The sequence below is a fragment of the Xylocopa sonorina genome, chromosome 3 (assembly GCF_050948175.1).
Source record: "Xylocopa sonorina isolate GNS202 chromosome 3, iyXylSono1_principal, whole genome shotgun sequence".
Lineage (NCBI taxonomy): Eukaryota > Metazoa > Arthropoda > Insecta > Hymenoptera > Apidae > Xylocopa > Xylocopa sonorina.
In genome coordinates this window covers 15,904,216-15,916,362 of record NC_135195.1, presented here as the reverse complement: position 1 = coordinate 15,916,362, position 12,147 = coordinate 15,904,216, and the positions used below count along the sequence as shown (strand labels likewise).

Sequence of the window (12,147 nt, the reverse complement as noted above, 5' to 3'; positions counted from 1 at the left end):
ACCAAGAGCACAAGACTCAAGTACGAAGTAAAAATGATTATCATTCCAGTTTAATTAGTCCACGGAAGGACTGTCGTTGCTAAGAAAAATGAGATCGAGACGACAGAATTTCCACGCGTCCACCCGCGCGCCTATCCCGCTCGAATTATCGAGGATGCACCACCGCTGCTAAGCTCGCACAGTGAAAGTATCAAATGTAACTCCGGTTTCGCGTGTTAAGACTGTATAAATATCAGCGGACTTTCTCGTTCAACCCGCTAACCATCGGCACGATGCGTCGTTAGCGCGTCCGGCGAATTTCTACGGCCACACGCGTCGCGACACCACCTTGAACACGTCCCTCAGCGTTCCTCTCTGACGAAGAGCGATCGTCCTTTACCAAAACCATCCGCACGACCGAGAACAGTTATATCATAGCGCGAGGCGACATACAATTAAACAAAAATAGCCTCTACAATCTTATACTCGCGACAGTTCAACTCTAACCTCGCTGATATAATAACAGTCACTTCCTGTGGTACTCGAATTGGAGCTGTCGTTAGTGCTGACCCAACAGCGGTCAATTGGCGAGATAAAATCAAGCAAATTCGTCTCTTCGATTCTCGACGAACGCGATAACGCTCTTGGAACGTCTCCGCTCTATGAAAATCGTTTCAACCAGAGAGCATCGTTCTTTTTTCGAAGTCTCGAGTCGTCGCGAGGACGCGTCGGGCGAAAGATTAGCGGCAGGTAGAAAACGGAGCGGGATAGTAGCGAGAAAGTGGACGCACGGAGGAAATCGTCGCCTGTCGGGGCATCGTAATCACCCATTAGCGTGATTCGGGGCGCGGGACGCCCTCAGGCTGGCTCGAAGCCGCAGAAAAACCGCTAGCTCAAGGGACGAGGACCGCCCTCTTCGCATTCAGGACACGTACCGGCAGTTTTGGTGCTGGCACGACCTACGATACTCGTCGCGACACGAGTCCTTTGCGAGCGGCTCTGCTCGAAATCTCCAAGATTCGGTTCGAACCTCAACTCGAAAGCCACTGTAACGAATTTCTATGACGCCTATCGAGCGATCGCACGAGTTTCTCCGTGGGCGCGCGTACAATTAATCGGCGGATGAAAATTCCGGGGCGACGATCGAGCGCAGGCACGAGCACTGTGGACGAGCGAGGGGGCGCGCGAGCGAACGAGCGCGCGCTGCACCGCCGCGAGAACCGGTTTTCCATACGTTTTAATTTCACGCTGACATCGCGAGCAATTCAGTTTACACGGATACTGGCCATTTTCTAGCGCTGCCGGCCCCGATGGGAACGGAACGGCGGCGGAGAGAGAGAGAGAGAGAGAGAGTGAGAGCAGAGAGAAAGAGCACGACGACGCGAGAGCACCGCGCGAGAGATTAATGTGCGCCCGTGGCGCGCGTATTTTCGAAGCCAACGCGTTTCCCAGGAACGCGCCGCGACCTCGGCCCTCCGCTGCTCCCACCGCTCTCGATCGCGATCCGATCATCCTCCACCTTCTCAACTATCGTCGCCCATTTTTGGACACCGTTCCAACGACATCCGTGGAAGAAGCTCTGTTTATCAAGTGCGAGAGGGTGTCGTCTCGCTTGTTCGTCATCTCCGTTCGCTTCGTCGATGATACTCGTCGGTGTCGAACGTGTCGAAGAAGTTCTCCTCGTTTGAAAAGAACAACGGTGGAAATTGCGAGAGGGGGAGGAGTGAGAAAAATTTGAAGGATGAACGAGCACGCGTCGCGACACTTCGCCGTCCATCACTGTCAGAGTCCCAACGCGCACCGAAACGCGTACAGAAAACCTTTCTCCGTGGCTAGAATAAAACGAATTCACCGACTCCGTTTATAACGCGCGATTCGCCTTCACCGCCAACTCGGAAGTTCACTCGGATCTATCGTTCTCGGAGTCCACTCTCGTCGCGGAGAGGCGAGTGCACGCGCGTGAGCGAAAAATCGATGGAAAGATCGAAGGACAACTGTTCCAAGGATCGTTTCTAGCGTCGACGGTTGTCACGCGTCGCGACACTGCGTCCATCACTGTCAGTCCATACCCTGGTCCGGTTCTCTCGTAAAGAAACTTTTTGTTTACTCGTGGTTGCGTTTTAACACTCACATGGTATCGAAGCACTGAGACATCGCGGAACGTTTGCACGGTCTTCTCGAGGCGGAGCGATCCGGATCCATCGATCTCGACCGCGTCCCTCGGCTGGCACTGCCAAATTCCCATCGCGACGTCCATGTGACCGCGCGTACGGGGCACACCATGCACTTCTCCACGACGACGCACTTTCAAACACCGGATACCGCGTACTCTCACTCCGTCCGCCTCTTCCTGGTCCCTCTCGTTCGGTTCACCATCGATGCCAGCGGAACCGCGCGGATCCAGACGACACTTACGCGACACACGTCACTTTCCGAGCCGGCGTGCCGATCTCCACGATCGCGGCTGCTCGGACAGGATCGATGGGAAAGTTCGATCGAAGAGCGTGGAAGAGGAGATGCTGGGGAGCCGTAGCCTACGCGCTACCTGTCACTGTCGCCGCGTTTCGTCGTCCGTATCTACCGTCGTGACACGTAGTCGTCGGAGTTTTTGTCGATTAGTCAGAGTCCCGTTCAGCTGTCAGTCCTTGGTCCGTCATCGAGTCTTCTTGCTCCACTGTTCCGATCGATTGACGTCACTTGATCGTGTTTCTCGGTCGTATCCGTCGTGCAGCTCGATGAATCGGCGGCGGTGCGATCGGCTCTGATTCACTGGCGGTGTCACTCGAGCGTTGCCCTACTGGCACCCATCGCGGATCAACACTGAAATTCCCGAATCACGGAACCGAAGAACCGACCACTGAACACCGCGCGTCCGTCACTCGGTCGCGTCAAAAAATCGTCCGTCGTCCGGTCGCTATATCCTGCCGCGGGGCTCGAGAGGGGAGGGGGGGCAGCAGCGAGAGAGTAAAACTCGCGCGGTTTCCTGGAGAATGGATCGACTCACCTGCAGTATGTATCCCCGCGTGTAATCCTCGTATGTCCAGCCGAACGCGGCTAGTAAACGTGTCACTTGCGCGTGCTGCAACTGGTTGAACAACTGATCGAGCAAGATCTTAAGCCGGATCGGCAGTGCGCGCGAGCCGTAGAGTACGAGGGATGCGACGTCAAACGCGGCCGTCGGCTCGACACTCTCTGAAGCCGGTGGCCTCTCCTCCTTCTCCGCGACATCGCCTCCACCACCAACACTGCCACCTCCACCGTTCCTCTCCCCACCAGCCTGGCCCCCACCGACACCGTGGCCCCCACCACCGGCGCATCGGTCGCCACCACCACCTCCGCCACCTCCGCAACCGCCTCCTACCCTCGACAATCCGGTGGCGGTGGCGGCGGCGGCGGCAGCAGCGGTCGTCGTCGTCGTCGTCGTCGTCGTCGCCGTCACCGTGGTCGTCGGCGTCGCCTGGTTCGCCCTCCCTACGCCGCTTTTGTCCTCCCTACCAGTGGCACGGGGGCCGGAGACGACATCCCCACCAGACGAGAGTCGCGCCAGCGCTGGAACAACAGAGAGGAAAAGAGACGGGGGTTAGAAAGAGAGTCGGTCCTCTCGCGTTCGCCGGATTAGCGCGTGTGTTGGTGACCGTGGACAAACTGCGCCCCACCAACGGCTGCCCGCTAGGTCCCACTTCCCACCCCCGTTACCCCCACCCCATTCACAGGTTTCACTGTCCTTTCGTTTTGTTCCTGTCTTTCGCGTTCCTCTAGCCCGCTCCTAGCACCGTTCCGTATGCCTCTCTCGCTTCTGTCTCCTCGACGCTCGCGTTCTCCGGCAACCTAGGGTCGCCGTGGCACCGAGGGTACTTACTTACCCCCACCGGCGAGCCGGCGAGCCTGGACTTGCCCCCACCGCGAGTTACCAACACACGCGCGCGCGCTCGCGACACGATGGTTCCACTAACACGCACGCGATCTCCTTGCCCGCTACCAATACTGCGAGCTGGAATGCACGGCTGGTCGCGACGCGGACACCCCACCACCGCGATTTTCTCATGAGACTCGGCATCCATCAACCTGCTGCTGCCGCCACAGTGTCTCGGTTCGTACGCCGATCGCGCCTCACGCGCGATACCTTCGCCCGCTCCCGCGACCACCGTTTTACTGGACCGCGAGGGTGTGCTGGGGTGTACCTTCCACCCTTCTGCGTCCATGCGATGATGGTTCAATGGGTTTCTTAAAAGCTGATCTTTTAACGTGTCATTTTCACACGATGGAGCGATTTTGGTTTTGGAAAATGAGGGCAAATTTGTTTCATTTCTTTAGGCTGTCCTGCGATTTGGAGGTTCAGATAATGCTACGAGGTCGACGCGTACCTATCTTGAGTCGTTAAACGGGAATTACACAAATTGCTCGCATTTCCCGCGCGATCGACGTTTCAATCCACCTTGCGACAGTTGATGAACGATCTTGTCGGTGAACGTATATGGATGAACGTGTCGAAACTTTCACATTACCGAGTATTCCGTACCCGACAATTAACCATTACAGAAGTTACAACGCCGGCCATCTGCCTCTCGTATTAACATCGCGTCGCTGCTTCCGGTAGTCGCCGCACTGTGTGTTCTTCGTGGTTACTATTTTTTTTTTTTAAATTTCGCCGATTTTCGCGATCGTGCGCTCGAGTTTAAAATGGCTGCAACTGTTCCGTGGATCGGAACGGAACAGGGCAATCGCGGCGGCGTAGTTTCACGAGGGAAAACTGGCGCGCGGACACGGTGGCCCGAGCGGATCCGTTGCTTTCTCAGAGACACCGACGTCCGCGACGTATATAGTCGTCGGGGCGGCCGCGTACCCGTAAGGTCTCGAGGCGCTTTCCCTCCAGAACCGTCACGCTTTTCGCACCTGACGATCCCTATCTCGGGACACGAAAGTTTATGGGCCTTCTTACCGCGCGCGCGCACACAAACAGACGCTCGACGATGGTATCGTTTCGCTGGGTTTCGTGTACGACGAAAGCATTAATCGAAACGATATAGGTACGCGTTAATCCTTCTCTCTCTCTCTCTCTCTCTCTCTCTCTCTCTCTCTCTCTCTCTCACGTCCACCCTGTCCGTTTCTATCTGCGGCTGGATCGATACGCCCGAACGATCGAGGATTTATCGGCTGGTGGATGTTAATCGGATAATGAGCAGGGTTTACGCGGCGTTTTCGGTGAGTTTATAATGATGGACGCGATGATACCGTAGACGGTGGTTATGGGACGAATGTTGCACTTTTAATGGATCGCGGTCGGATTCATCGAGTATTTTGTAACCGCGGAACATATGGTTTCCTCGGAGATCGGGGCACTGATTTCGCCGCCGCGTTTAATTTTCCCAATTGCGGCAGATGCGCGGTAGATACCATCTGGGCCACCGATCGCCCGTGAACGCCGCGAAGGTGAACGACGAGCGAGTTTCACGGGGAAAATGGCTTTTTAAATTCTCACGTCCCGATCCGCGACCGCCTCCTCCGTAGTGCGTCTCTTCTGCGAGCGTTTAAACGCCACGCGACGAGACAAGCCGACTAGAGGACCATTTCTCCGCTCGAACAACGTCTCCATCGACCTCCATAAACGATTCTCTAGGAATCAACTGGTACCCACTCGCGTACACCCATAAATCAACCCACGGGTCAAGCCCAATAATCGAACTACCACAAGTACTTTGCTACCCTACCTCTGCGTGGCACGAACAAGGATCACCAATTTCCCCAGACAAAAGAACCTGACAGCCTTACAGCAACAGAGGTCCTTTCGCCTCCCACATTCTCACAACGAAGAAGCCATAAGGATAAGAAGATCGAACGGACGATTTACCAGCTCGCGATGGTTGTTCAACCTGTACAACAGAGTTCAGTGCCGAAACAGGCGGATGATCGTTCATTGTCGCGATGGTAGGCGATGGGAAAGCGGAGGATCCATTACGCGAGGAGGGAGATCCTTTATGTTACGCGAGGATAACGCTGAGAGGGCGGCGTTCGACGCGCGGGACGCCATCATGATTGTCGTCCGCGGCGGTGGTGTAGGTGCCATATCTGGGGCCCCTCGCCGCGGTCCCAGCTGGTGATCAATAGAAACCACCCGGTCATCGCGACCGGGCGCCACTTGTCATTAATGACTATCCGATTTTCGATTTAATTAAACCGCGATGACGATCTCTCGCCACCTAGACGATCCTTGCTGTTCGTGGCCGTTTCTGGAACGAGCCTGGCCCTCGACTCGATTGGCCCCCGAGTCGACCGAGTGCTGCGAGGATTTTTCAAAGGGACTTTCTCGGAGTTGATGAATACGGGGTCCTTTGTTGGCTCCTTTCGAGGGTGGGAGGCGGGATCCAGGCGGGGGATGGGTTTCACGGACTCGTTTAGCTGGTTTACGCGAGCTTTGCCTGGCTTCGTTCCATTCGATGGGGGTTTGTAATCGGCGGTAATTGGGTATTTAATGGGAGCATATCGAGGAGGCGAGGTGGTTGGTGGCTCGTCTGCGACCGTGGTATTGATAAACGTCCGGTGTTTCGGTTCTAATTGAGAATATTTGACAGTTTAACTTGTAATAAAAGCTTTTTTTTACGGGTGATATGCAAATGAAGCGCAGGTGAATCTTAATCAATTACTACCTTCGTAACGGGTTCCGAGAAGTGACTCGAACCGGAAGGAATCACGGAGATATAAGTACGACGGTCGTAAACTTCGTCTGGTACTTCTCGTTATCAAAATGGCGGCAGTAAAGTAAAGGAAAGAGCGGTAACGCGATGGGGAGGATGGCCGCGCGGACGAGCGCATCCTATTGTAATTCTCTGAGAATCGCTTTGAAGTTCCGTCTAAGTCGTCCTGGCTCTCGTAAAAATGTAAATACGCGGCAATTGCCGCCGTTTGCGCAACGCTCGGTGGCATACAGAGACGTTTACAATTGGATACGTTCTCAAGGTATTTTAAACGGGAAGGAGTCTAGATTGGCGAACGCTGATTTCGTCAAAGGTTAACCCTTTTAATTGAGACGTTTTAATTGTATATGATTTTACCGGTTGTTAGACAACCGTAATTACACCGATGAGTCTCTCTACGCAGACGAACACCAACGAACCAAGCACATCTTCGTTAACATTCGAAATTACTTCATTCAATTGAATTGCTCTCGAAAATACTACTTCACAGTTGATACATTTCAACTTCTTTCCACTCTATTGGGTACCTTTTTTTTTTAATAAAATTCGTTACTGTCACGTATTACTTCTCGAGAACACAGCTTGCCACCGTATCAGAGATGTCACGTCCCCGCGAGAATAGCCTGGGACGCGGGTCTGCGAAAGAGGCAAGGACTTGTTCAATCTTGGTAGACCAAGTCGTAGCCGTCGACAGATGGAGCTTCGTGCTCCGTTCTATCCCCTTCTGCGCATCCTGGCCATTTAGATACAGAAAAATCAACGCGTTCTCAGGGGAAGAAGCTACGTAACGCGTCCGCCGCAGACATTTCTCACACAGAACACGACATCCATCAACATTCCCGCGCTGACACGGCGAAGACAGAAGTAACGAAGGTTTCTTTCTCTCTCTCACAAATCGGGACAAGCTCGCGAGCAGAACGCCAATCCCATCGACGCGGACGATTTAATTGCGTTAATAAAAGAACCTACGAGTCGAGCGTTGTTTGAACAACGACTCCATCGCGAATCTAGCCGGAAAGGAAGCAAAAGCGAGCCAGGATGTCGAGCGAGAGCGGAGCGCGTTCGTCGAAACGATTCCATCCGACCCTCGATCTGTTTTCCCTCGACACTGCGCTGTTATTTTTCTCCGCTCCATTCTCTTTTTTTTTTTTTTGCCCCCGCGGATCGACCCGGTGGTTTTGCGCGCGACAACGAATTTTCCGTCGAACGAACATCGATAAAGGGGTGGCTGGGTTCGAAGCGGGTTTCTCGCGTAGACGCGTGGCTCGCTCGTCAAATTTCACGGGATCCGAGGGCCCCAGCTATTATTTTTGCCCACGCGTATCGGTGCGTCTCGCGAGGGACACTGTTTGCGTCCGTTCCGCGTATTCCCGCGACGTTCATTGTTAAACCCCGCTCGCGCGGATTTACGGGGCTTTCGCGATCGCCTCGATTGAATAATAAAATTATCCGCCGCGGATAAGAGCGGCTTGGCCATCTCGCTTCGTCGCTATAAAGTATCGAAAAAGAACGGAGTCTCATCGGAGCAACAAACACACCGATCGTTTCTTGGAACGCTACGCGCATTTCGAAAATACAGTTCTCTCCGTTTCTACCAGAATACCGCTGTATCGTCGAAACGATACGAATTACGCGTAATATAGCAAGGATTCACTGTTTCTCGACGAGCGTTCGATGCGCTAAGACAATTATACCCCGGCTACGTAATGTGATTAGTATATAACCAACCCCTCGAACGAGAGAAGAGGGCTCGTCCGACCGCGCGTGGCCCCTTTGACCCCTGAAACAAAAAGCGGGAACAAAACGTGGCGGGCAAAAAGGAGAAAGGAGAGAGGTTGGAAAAAAGCGATGGGAAAAGCAGAGGTAAAAAAAAAAAGAGAAAAAGGAAGGCTGAAAACCCGGTCGACGGGGGCGTTCGATCGTGGAGCGAGCCACGAAATGGAGATTCGAGTGCGCGCGAGCACGGGTCGCGATGATGTCGGGACGTAATATCAATACGCCACGGAGGCAGGATAGTCGCGTCTGATTTTCCGAGCGCATCGGCACGTGGATAATGTTTTAATGGAGTTTGCGGAGTGCGAGGAGGGAACGCCGTGGCAGGGGTGGCCTCCGCCACGGTTTACATACCATTTACCAGCGCCCTGTAACCTCGCCAGCCGGCTGTTTACAGTGCTGTACAAACTGTGCTCGCGTCGCTTAGACGTGACGATCCTTCCTTCGCCTCCTCGCGATCAGTCGCGCCGATCGAGCGACCAAGCCATCGATACCAGGCGGTATTCTTCGGGGTGGTCCTCGCGAGGGACGATTACAGAGGACCTTCTAAGGGACTGTGACGAAATTTCACGCGATCTACCATTGTTACGATCGGAAAATAGTTTTTAGTTGGCTTTAGAGGAGACGCAAGGGTAGAATGTTCGAGGCAGAATAATGGAATTGTTATGGGGGTGGAAGGTTGAAGGAATGGTGGGTTGAGTTATCGAGTAGTTCTGGATGGAAATTTGGGCTTGGTTGCAGTGTCGTTTCGTGAGCTTCACTTCGATCGAGAATGGAAATTGAATGTTCTGATTGGAGATGTATCCTCTGAACTTTAATTTGGACCAAGAGAACCACAGCAGTGTAAGATACGCAACTGTAAATGGTTCTCTGTCGCACAGATGGGAGAGATCGTGCACGAAGAGGGTTCGCAACGTCGTCGAACGGACATTTAAACGCATTCCGTTATTATCGTCGCCTGACGAACACCGCGTAACGGGCAATTTCAGCTCGCAGCCGGACGTCTCCAGGCGCCATTACATCGTCCGCGCAAAGTAAGCAAGAAATCACTTATTATGTTGTTAGGCGGATTACAAGGATGGCGCTTGCGCAATCCTCGCCGACTTCCTGGGACGAATGGCGCGAGGCACGTCACCTTCCATCGTGGAAAAAAAAAACAGAAGAGAAAAAAAGGCCACGGATCGCCGTGTTCGTGCTCCATCCGGCTGCCTAAGTGACACCACTACGCGAACGAGGCGATACCAACCGGCGATAAGGGGGATTCGATCGCAAGTTTTTAACTCTTTCGTACGCGGAACCTCGTGGCTTTACTCCTCTACCACTGTGTGTGTGTGTGTGTGTGTGTTTTTTTTTTTCATATTTCATCAAGCGCGGTTCGCCGAGTTTCTTTTTTGCGCGCGAACGCTCGCATTTCGAGCGGATTATTGATGATGCCTGTGACGCGCGTTTATTTCGATGAAAATTAGCATTGAATGGATAAAAACGACCTTTGGCTTAATGGTGTGGCATGATCGCGGAAAAGATACATATAATATCGCGTAGCCAGCGAATTGAAATTCCTCCTCGCCTCGTCATGAATTTTATGTAATCCAATGTCGTTAATCGAGTACCTTTCGAATTCGAGCTGTACAAGCTTCAATTGAACGTAACTCGAGCCGATTTCTCGCGTAACATTTTCGAAGATCGCGAGCCCATCGAGAGCGAACCGACGAGCGACCTACAAAACGCAAGCTACGTAACGCCACGATCTACACGCGACAGCCGAATCGAACCGTCTAAAATTGGAACCGACGACCTCGAAGAAACGCGAACAGGACTCTCGCTTCTCGACGAGGCGACCGCCTCCTGACAAAAGGAATCGTCTCGCGGTGTCGTCCACGATCCCAACGAACGTTGCTCTTCGAAGAAACCTATCTGAGTCGCGTCCATCTGATTCACACGCGATCAACCCTCTCGACTCGTACGCTCCATCAATTTCCACCCCTTCAGAAGCATCTTCAGAAATCTCTCCTTGGCGACATCGAATTAAAGGAGCGTTCGAGCATACGTGAAACGCTACGCCAATGGTCGAAGCATACGGTTGGAAATACATCGACCGATCCAGGTTCGTCCACGAATCCACTTCTCGTCCTCGCGTGAGACGTCGCCCGGTCTTCGACGAGGTTTCGCAACGATTCACTGGAAGGAGACGACGACGATTACGTAAAGGCCCGCGGTCAGCCCTGACACGTTCCACGAGATTGATCGACAAGCTCGATCGTCCTCCCACGGCGGACTAATCGATATCCGTTGCGTGCTGCAGGCCCCCCCGCGAGCATTTCACGCGGCGATATGCGTGTGTACCGGACGGAGGTCACGGGGGAATTTTTAATCGAGAGCGAAAGGTGTTTCTCTTCTTTTCTCTCGCCTATTTCGTTTTACCTGTTCGACCGCGCGAGGGGGGAATAAGATGTTAACGACGGTCGCTGGGAGAGGTTGCGTCATTAATGGCCACGACCTGTTGCCTCCGGTGGCCGTTCAACGGCGGTGAAGGCTGGGATCCATCCTGGTCCACGCACCACGCTCGCGTTTTGTCGGTGCTGGCCGATCGAGCGAGACGGATACACCAATTTATACGACTCTGTCCTCTGAGCAAGAAAACGGAGATAAATTTCCCTAAGAACCACGCGAGAGCTCTCTTTCTCTCTGAAGCTAAAAAGCTGATCGCGCGAGCCACGTGCGCGTGAACGCGATGGAAGGAAGAAAGAGACGCAGGACTCGCAGCGTTTCACGCGAGAGGAAGTTAACGACGCGCAGGCGCCCCATGCGGAGAAAACGCGGTGGCCCCCCTCTGGATCCGGTAACAAATGATGGTTTTCATAATTAGCGGCTCCTTTTCCCGTTGTTCACGGAGTCTGGCGGTCCCTTGAAAGCGGCGGGCCGCGAGTGTCAATGGGCCAGGCAGGTGCCGTGCATTGTCTGAGGCTGCACGATAACCCCTCGCGCGGTTCCGTCCGGAAACGCGGCGTGACCGTGCCGTTGACAGGGACCGCGGGACAATGGACGGAAGTCCCGTGAGAGGGTGGAGCGCGGCGCGGCGAGAACCAGCGGAGAGGGACCGCGAGACAATGCCGAGGAGGCCCGAGGAAATTCGATTTCGGGTGGAACGTTCGAAATTTGCATGGATTCCACGTATTCCCCCGTTTTCCTCCGCGCTGGAAAGCGTTCCTCGGCGATTTCTAAAGGCGCGATGTCGCGGCCATTGTTCTTCCGGTGTTAGTTACGGCCGGTAGCGGTGGCTGGTAGCGTTCCCTTCCAGAAAGATGAATCGTGGGAGACGTTGTCTCTGCGGTTTTGTTAAAAGGCGTGAACGTTGGGGTTGAAAGTTCTTGCTGGTAGAAACGGGACTTTTCGTTACGGTTCACACTTGGGAACGTTCGATCTTGGATCGAAGTAACTATATAAAGACTTAGTGTACAATATCTGACATCGATTCGCATGAAAATTCACCCCCAAATTGTCTTTTCTGCAAACAGTTTCACGATCAAAGATCCCAGTTGAACGTAACAATTTCCAATAGGAAACAATCGCAAAGTCATTGGTAACCCATCTATCCAAATGTGACGCTAACTGAAGAAGAATCGGATCGAAGTAATTATATAAAGACTTAATGTACAATATCTGACATCGATTCGCATGAAAATTCACCCCCGAATTGTCTTTT

At 53.4% G+C, this 12,147-nt stretch overlaps 2 protein-coding genes across 2 annotated transcripts in view; one reads left to right on the top strand and one right to left on the bottom strand.

The window, feature by feature from the left end:
• Mob2 (MOB kinase activator 2) overlaps window positions 1-2,650 on the top strand; it is a 146,987-nt gene extending 144,337 nt beyond the window's left edge. Inside the window, exon 6 of the mRNA XM_076892587.1 lies at window positions 2,641-2,650. The gene's annotated coding sequence lies outside the window, so the exon portion shown is untranslated. The remainder of the gene's footprint in view (window positions 1-2,640) is intronic.
• LOC143433504 (uncharacterized) overlaps window positions 1-12,147 on the bottom strand; it is a 218,376-nt gene that overhangs the window by 21,967 nt on the left and 184,262 nt on the right. The window lies entirely within an intron of this gene.